This window comes from Aythya ferina (assembly GCF_964211825.1).
Source record: "Aythya ferina genome assembly, chromosome: 1".
Lineage (NCBI taxonomy): Eukaryota > Metazoa > Chordata > Aves > Anseriformes > Anatidae > Aythya > Aythya ferina.
The window spans coordinates 2,562,497-2,571,745 of record NC_140296.1 but is presented as its reverse complement, the minus strand read 5'-3'; positions in this window follow the sequence as shown (position 1 = coordinate 2,571,745).

Below are 9,249 nucleotides of genomic sequence, written 5' to 3'. Positions count from 1 at the left end.
AACATAAATTTAACAGCACTTTGAAGAGTTGAGTGCAACAAATACCCAAAACAACATGCAAAATAAAACCTTTTTTTTTTTTTTTTCTTTTTCCACTTTCTTCATTTTTTTTTCTCTTTTCCCTTTTCTCTTGCATTTCTGCTTGGTCTTCCCAGCAGCAAGGAGCAAAACAAGGATCCGAAAGCCACCCCCAGTGTGGGTCTTTCTCCGATGGCTCTTGCAAGAGGATGTTGTGTCCATGGGAAGCAGCCGGTGTCTTGAGGCCAAGGCAAGCCAAGACCTGCTGGTTTTGGGTCTGGAGCACAGGGACAGGGCTCTGGAATTGGGGTTAGAGTTGGAAAAAACAAGTCCTGATGCCTCCTACTGCTGGAAGAAGACTCAGCCCATGGCTACAGCACACCCTTTATAGCATAAGGGCAGGGAACACCAACTCCCAGCTGCTCTTGTCCACCTACTTCATGTCTGTGCTTTGTTTGTCCGTGCTCCTGTACATTTTTAGCATCATTTTGTCTCTGTGATGGGTTCAGCAAACCTGCAGTGTTGGGTTCAGTGAGGTTTTACTGCCTTGCTGGGTCTTCGGGGGGGGGGTTCTAACATTTCCACGAGGACTCAACAACATTAATTTCCTTTCAATCAATTTTTCCCTCTCCGCCCATCAGCCCTTTCTGCCTTTCATACTTTTCCAAGACCCGCAGCCTCATAAAACTTCATGGGAGAACGTTTCTGCCTGGTTGGCGCAGGCAGGAAATTGCTGTCGTTTTTCACTTCTTCGGCCCGAGGAGGTGTTCTCCAGCCCCGGCACCGTGGGCAGAGCGAGCTGGCACCAGCACCATCCTCAGAGGGGTCTCAGAGCCGACAGCCAAGGCGGAGAAGTGGCCAAGCTCTTTATTTGGGCTGGCACTGGAAAGGCAACCTGGGTGCTTCAGCAACACGGCCACTCCGGCCGACCCCTCTGCAGCATCTTGGCAGGGTGGAGGAAGCTGGAAACCCCCCACAGCTTGCTCCAAATTTTAGCAGTGACCCTGGTACACGTGCTTGTCCTGGTTTTTGGACATAACAAACCCTGCCTTGCTGTTGATTGAGTGTGAGCACCCACATTCCTGGAAAACTTCCCTACTGGGACATCTCTGATGGATCTTGACCACAAGGCTTCTGAGATGGTCATGGTTTAGTGGTGACATTGGTGGTAGGGTGATGGTTGGACCAGATGATCTTGGAGGGTTTTTCCAACCTTAATGGTTCTGTGATTCTCTGACACTGCTGTATGGGGAGAGTTAATAGAGAGGAGCTCTGGGGCAGAACACAAACATGAATATGGGACTTGCAAGTTTTGTATTCTCGCTTCATCATTTAAGAATAATAATCCCAGGCTCAGGTTGGCTGGAGAGCCTCATCTCCTTGCTAAGTGCGTTATTCTGTTGCTTTTGAAGGAGGAAAGGCAGGAGGTGGAATATGCAGGATCCTGCCAGCCCATTTCTCCAGGACCCCCTGAGTCTCACCCATGCCCTCCAGCACATCGATGGCTCCCTGCCTAAGTCTGGTGACATCTACAGATGTAGATGCACCCCAGATGTAGATGCACCCCAAAGCAGAAGATCAACCCCAACCCCACTAGCTTTGAGCTATGGAGGCAGAGAAAGATCCACCTCTCTCCCATATACTTTGTCTCTAGACAAAGCCTGCTAGGCTTGAAAAAAAAATAATAAAAGAATCTGGTCTTGGTGTATCAGCTGGTTTGAGGAAAGTCAAGTGGTTTCTCTCCTTGCCCCCCTAAACCTGAATAAATTCAAGGAAGACTTGGTGGATGGTAAGAAATCACACCCAGCCATCACACAATTAGCACAGAAGAGTAAGAGTCACCAAATCAACACAATTATCTGCTGTGATTTGTGGAGAGGATACTCGAACTTTGGATTTCCTGAAATGTTTCAGCTTGTGCTCTCGCTTGGACTATAGCACCTGCAAAAAGGTTGATTCCGTTCACAAGCGAGTAGTGTGAATCTCCCCAAAATTATGATTTTTTTTCCAAGTGCTTCCAGCTCTCATGCCATTCAGACAGAGAAATGAGAAGCATTGCTGCTTTAGGTAAATGTGTGCACTGTCAAGCCCTGTCTGATTCTGCCTGTCCATTGCCTGCATCGGGATTTGGAGGCTGGTTTGGGGAGCTGTCTGAGTTGTGGGGTCACAGCATAGTTCTGGAGGAAGAGGGAAGATAAATCCTTCTAGGTCTGGCTAGGTACACAGCTCTGGGGGAATGGCTCCGTGTGCTGCTCCTCCGAAAATCCAATGGCTGTAAGGAGAAATAAAGCTTTCAGATCAAGATTTACCTTGTTTAGGCTTTCTCCTCCTCCTCATCTCTAACTGGAGCCCAGAAAGACCAGTTCAAAAACTCTAGTGACCTGCAGTGCAAACATCCCCACAAGCGAGCACTCCCTCCAGCTTCAACATCCTCACCCATCCTCAGGAGATGGCTTCTAAGATATGTGTTTCACCTGGATGATGGCACAAACTGCGTTGGCTGCTCAACACCCCAAAACCCCTAAAAGAAAGCTCTTGGAGAACCTCGTCCCCCCAGCCCAGCTTCTGGCAGCTGGGTGCTGCAGTGCCCATCAGCTCAGCAGAGAAATGCACGAGGATGGCAGGTGAAAATCATTTTTTTTTTCAGCAGAGGAAGATGTCTCTGTGTGCTTTGCTGACTCTGCAGCTAATTACCATATATTTAAGCATTTTTGCAATGCGTCCCATCTTGGTTCCCCATTGCTGAGGGTGGACAGGCAGGGGACAAGCCTTGCTCCCATCTTCTCCCTCGTTTGAGGACCAGCCCTCACCCAGGACTCTTGTGGCTTTGCTGGCTCCTTGGTGCTGGTGGCAGCTCCTGGTTAATCCAGCCAGGCACCTCCTTGACTCTGGTGCTGGACTTTCCTGGCAGGCAGGGAGCTGGGGGCAGCCAGCAAAGGAAACTTTCTAAGTATAAAACCCACCGCGCCTTCAGCCTTGCAACAGCGTCAGAGCACGAGGCACAGGGTTGACCCAAACTATTTATAAACCGAGACCCCGTGGAAACACGATGGAGCCGAACCAAATTGCTCTTTCCATCCCGTCCCTCTCCCCGCAGCCCGTCACCCCAGCGCTGTGGCACCAGCCAGAAAACTTGGCTCCGTCTTCACCCATTCAAAATAGAGCTGAGTGCTCAAAATGCACCCCTGGGAGATGAGGAGGTCCTTGAGGTGTGTGGGTGGTGGTCCTCAGAGGAATGCTCTGAGGAACGCTATGGGGTGGATGCTCACCCTTGGTTTTCCACCCCTATGGCCACCAACAACCAGTAAGACCAACACATGGGGCATGTTGGATGGAGGCTCCAGCTCCCCAGGACCAAGTCACCAAAGACAGAGCAGACAGGGGAGCTCCAAGCCCCCGGGTTGGGCAGGTCTCCGTTCCCTCCACGGCATTTCTAAAGAGCACGTTTTGCAGGACTCTCTACCCACCGACCCCTCTCCTACTCCCCAGATCCTGTGGGCAAGGAACTTTCCAAGTCCTTGATGGTTCCTTTTGCAGAGCTCAGAGCTGATCCACCCCAGCAGGTCCCGTGCTCCGGCAGGAAATTCACCGTGTTTGTTCTCGGGCCGTCATGCTGCTCTTGCAAGTGATAATCCTGCTTTTAGCACGCTCTTCTCACAGGAGCCACAGAGGATGCTACACTTCCAGTGACTAGCGAGTTAATTGGGTTTAAGATCTGTAAAACTTAAAAACCACCAGGGGAGGAAAGAATAGCAACCTTTTTCCTTTTTCCTAAGCTTTTTTATTGAATTCTGGGGGAATTGCGGATATGTGCGATTTGGAGGAACAAAAACACCAAGCTGGAAAGGAGTTTGGGAGCCTCTAAAGACCACCCTACATTGCTGAGGTAGGAACAGGGGAACAGGTCATGGCATCTCAAGCCCTGAAGATCTTCAAAACCCTCCTGACAAAGCCCTGAGCAACCTCAGGTCAGACTGAAAATGTTTTCAAAAAATTGGGATGATGCTGCCTCTTCTCAGACCCTCCAGGAGCAGGGATTATGGTCTTGGATCAACTTCGCTGATAGTTTCTTCTTCAACAGTTCTGATTTATTTTTTTTTTTCTAAAATATACAAGGTGGAAATTTGTTGTGTGCATACATTTCTTAATCCTCACTGCCACATCTCTTTTCTCAGCTAAGGGAGCTCTCATTGGGGCTCACTGTTTCCAAACCTAATTTTTCCTTGTCTCCTCCCGGGCTGCTCCTGCACAACTTTTCACTGCGTGGACCTGAAACCAGGCACTCCTGACTGCTAACACCTTCCCAAGGAAGGCAGGAATTATTTCCCATCCTTTGCAGCAGATGCATCTCTGTTTTGCAACAGCCTCGGGGAAGCTCCCTGCTCATCTCCTGCCACTCAGCTCCCAAGAGGAGCCACTTCACGCTTCCCTTTGGGACTCTAAAAAGTTTTCCACTCATCTTATGGGAAAAAAAAAAAAAAAAGAAAAAAGAAAAAAAAAAGAAAAACAGCCTCAAATCCCACCGGTCATTTGAAAACCCCAGCTGAGACCCATCGGGCGGAGAGCGCGGTATCTGAGCGAGGCATCGGTTTCATCGCGGGGAGGAGGTGGAGGCGGAGGAGATGCTGTCCGTGTGCCAGATGGGCACGGATAAAACCCAGCCAAGCTCTCACCTCATCATAACAGCTTATTAACCGGCAGGTCAAGGGCCTGGGCAGCAGCCCTGCTGTGTTGCAACCCTCATATGGATGGGGAAATGTGGGGGATGCAACCCGCTGATGGTGCTAACGTGGGCATCTCAAGCCTTATAAGTCTTTTATATCTTATATATATCTTATATATCTTATATATATCTTACAGATCTCGATAAATCAGCTTATTGAGGCTGTTTCCCTCGCACACAGTGTGGATTTTTCCCTTGCTCCTTAGAAAATGGGCTGAGAGGCAGCAGTTCAGGCTCCAGAAACACACTCAGACACGTGCTTGGCCATAGGATCATGGATTCCTCCTCCGTTTTTTAATAGGATCATGGATGTTTTTTAATGAGCTGCTCTCGGGAGCAATGCTGAGACCCCATCTGGGAGCTGTGCAGGGCAGGGGCCTCCACCTCCAGGCCCAAGCAAGGAGGAAGGGGAAAGCATCGCCGCGCCGGGCAGAAAACGCAGCTCCGCTTCGGCTCCCAAAACATTTTGGCATAACTTGCTAACTTCAATTTTATCTGCGAGCGTTTTCAGCCCGATACCACTGGGAATCCTGATTTTCCGAGACTTACCAACAGGAAATCCCTGAGCCGGAGGGTTTAGCTGTAATGAACTTATTGTATATTCAAGCACCGAACGTCAATTTGGATTACGATGTCAAAAATAAGCACTGAGAGCATGCAACCGTACCCTGGGGTCACCTGTCAGGAACTCCAGACTGAAATTGGCCAGATATAGACCAGCACGGCCTTGATTTATTTTTTTTCCCTGTGCAAATACAACAGCCAGGGCTGAACGAACCTACTGCAGCCTGGAGATGAGCCCCCTCCTCCTCTCCCCAGTGCCTTCTCCCACTTCACCTGGCTGGGGATGCTTCATTAGAGGCTGCCACAAGAGGCCAGGACCAGTCAGATACACTTTGGGAGGCCAAATCCCTCCACTTGTGTCATTTCGGGATCCCACAGCCCCAGGCAGAAATCAGGAGACCCATCCAAGACATCCCTTGCTCCCTGGCCCTGGGCTCAAGACGCACGGGAATTTATTTTGGGGCATGGGGTGCCAGAGGAGATGTGCATGGGAAAGCATGCAAGAGGATAAATGGATGAATTACATGCAGGGAGGCAGCATGGGGGGCTCCTGCTGCAGGAGGGGTGGTGCTGCCATGGGGGTGAGCAAAGGGACCCCACCAGGGGATGCTCAGGGGACCAAAAACCAGAAAATTCATGTCCTGGTTGCACCCCAGAGTCTGGATTTTCAAGTCATTCCTCATCAGATTTTGCTATATGATTTCTCCAAAAACAAATGTTTCGCTAAAGTTCCAATGTAAGCTCCTTCTTTGGTGTTCTCCCCATTAGCTGTGCTGCTCGTTATGTTCTCCCTCATTAATTGCACCGCTTTCCTTGAGATTTCCTCCTAAATCCTTCCCGTGGAGGCTGCACAGCCGGTTACGGTTAGCTGGAGGGAGAAGCAACCTGGAGACAAGAAGCTCAGGTTTGGTTTCTCCAACCAAAGGACGTGGCATTGGAGCCTCCAACCCAAATTTCCTTCACCTCCCCTCTCTCTCCCAAAACCCCCAGCCTCGCTGGGAGGCTGGCAGTGGGATCAGACCTTTATTTGCTTGAAGGAAGCTGGGAACGTTGGCTTTGCCCATGCACTCAGTTGGGAGGCTGCAGCACGTTTATCAAGGCGAGGGATGGGGTTTGCAGCCTCTTCTCTTCCCTGCAAATGTTCAAGACCGTAAGGAGCCCCAAAAGTTGGGGATATTGGCTCAGACTAGAGCCACTGACCTGTTTACTTGGGTTTTCCCTGGAGGACGGTGAATGAAAAGCCTCGGGTTGTCTTTGCTTTGGCAGGCAAGGAGACCTTGCTGGTGTCTGTTTTACTTGCCTGAAAATCATAGCAGTGGCTGAGGCTGCTGAACCTGCGGAGATGCTCAGCCAAAAAGCACAAAAAATGGGGTGATCAGCCTGGGGTGATCAGCCCATGTCCCCCAGCGCCTGATATCATCAAACATCAGAGCAAGGAGGATTAGAGCTTCCCCCTCAGGCCGTCTGCACTTCCCAGCCAAGCTGACAGCACCTTGGACTTCTCACCCGGGACAAATTCAACCCCAAATTAGCAAACCTCCTCCGTGGGCCAAGAGGTGGCCAAAAAAATGCTTTGCGTCGTCACACCACGAGCTGACGACAAAATTATCGCCTTCAAAACACCCCAGAGCCAAGATATCCTGGGCCTCTGCCTGCTCCAGCATGAGAGCATCTTCTGCAAGCCCAGGGGAAAGGTTTCTGAAGATGCACGCAGAGGAGAAGGTGGCTGCCAAGGGTTTGGAGAAACACTTCCTGCAGTTCAGCATCCAGGGTCTGGGGAAGGGATCTGCAAAAGAAGGGCTCCCTCTGGTAGGTGAAGGGCATGAAACCCAAAGGTTGGATGTTACAACCAGGAAAAAGGTGCAGCAGGAATAGGGCTGAATGCTCTCAAGCTCAACTGGGAGTTCAACAACGAGCTGCTGTGGCTGCAGAGAAGAGTTTTTAGCTGCCTGAGTTAATGCTCCGAGTGGTTCTTGTCTCCTCCTTGCAACCTGCTGTGCTATAAAGGGCTTCCACACCTCTCTTAGAATCACAGAATCATTAAGGTTGGGAGAGACCTTCGAAACCATCTGGTCCAACCACCCCCCTACCACCAATGTCCCCACCAAGCCCTGTCCCCAAGCACCACGTCCAACCTCTCCTTGAACACCCCCAGGGACGGGGACTCCCCCACCTCCCTGGGCAACCCGTCCCAAGGCCTGACCGCTCTTGCTGAGCAGAAATGTCTCCTCATTGCCAACCTGAGCCTCCCCTGGCACAACTCGAGGCCGTTCCCTCTGCTCCTGGCCCTGGTTCCCTGTGAGCAGAGGCCGCCCCCCAGCTCCCCACCCCTTCCTTTCAGGCAGTTGCAGAGAGCAATAAGCTCTGCCCTGAGCCTCCTCTTCTCCAGCCCAAACCCCCACAGGTCCCTCAGCCGCTCCTCACAGGACTTGTGTCCCAGGCCCTTCCCCAGCTTCGGAGCCCTTCTCTGGCCACGCTCCAGGGCCTCGATGTCCTTCTGGGAGTGAGGGGCCCAAAGCTGAACCCAGCCCTAGAGGCTCTTGAGGCTTAAACTGACAAATCCAGCTAAAATTCATGGCCCACGCAGCATAACAGGTTGGATAAGACCAGCCTGAAGACTCAGCCCAGCCCTAGATCCACCCAGTTGTGGTAAATGTGGATGGGGAGTGGAAACAGGAGGCGTTGCAGGGACCTTCCATACCCCTCCAACAGAAGGCCCACGGAGCAGAGCGACTCGGGGCCTCTTGGCCCTCTCCCCACACGTGGGGATCTCCCAGTTTTGGAGATCACAGAATCACAGAATCACAGAATTTCTAGGTTGGAAGAGACCTCAAGATCATAGAGTCCAACCTCTGACCTAACACTAACAGTCCCCACTAAACCATATCCCTGAGCTCTACATCTAAACGTCTTTTAAAGACTTCCAGAGATGCCCCCCTGCCCTTCAGCCGAACAGGAGACACCCCCAAAGTCCACCGAGGCTTTTTGTGGTCTCAGATCGTGAGGCAGCCTCCTGAAAGCAAGACCAGAGGAGCAAACACCACCCTGCAGACACTTTTTATAACCAAAGACACCAAAAAATGCACAATACCAGAGAGCACCGTCTGTGTAAGTTTCTCAAGCTCTTTGCTTAACGGAGCTGCATCAGTGAATCCTTTGTGATCCCCCAGAAAGCGATTTTTGTGATTATTTATTTCTATTGTTTTGGTGGGTAGTGGTTTAGGTTTATCTATCAGAGCCAGCGTGACGCAGAAATAGGCTTTTCCCTGCCAAAATGAAGACCATCCAGGCTGGCACGGATGCTGCTGTTGGGCAAGCAAGTCAAGGAAAGGCACCCGCTTCAGGAATTCAAACGTGGTTTTATTGGGACAATGTTTAAAAGTAACCTAATCATTAGACTAATTAGGGCCCAGCAGATGAAACGCCAGGTTGGTCAATGCACCATGCACTGGACAGATCTCATCTGCACCAAGGGTGACATCTGATTACTGATTACTTTGTGGAAAAGTCTTCCAGTTTTTTTAAAACTGGAAAAGGTAAAACAAAATGTAAAATGGTGCTGCTTCCTACAAAATAAGTTGATAAACAAACCAGCAATGAAATCTCGCAGGAGCTGACGTGCTCATTGGCACATTACAGTCTTTTTGGACATGGGTTAGGACATAACCGAAGGAGAAATAACTTCTTTGGCTGCTTGGGAAGGGAAGGGAAGGAGCAGAGGGATGCTGCTGATGCAGAAGGTGCCATCTGAGCAGCGATGCCTCCCTGAGGAGGGAACGCAGCTGGAGGGACCCAGCTGCCTCCCAGCCCCACCGCCAGCTGTGGCTGTTTTTCCAGCTGCGTGCCATCTTTTTGGACGATGGAGACAAACAACTGCCGCACCTTCTCGTGTGAAACGGAGCCAGCGAGGCAGTCGGGTCTTCCAGCACGGCTCCTTGCCCAAA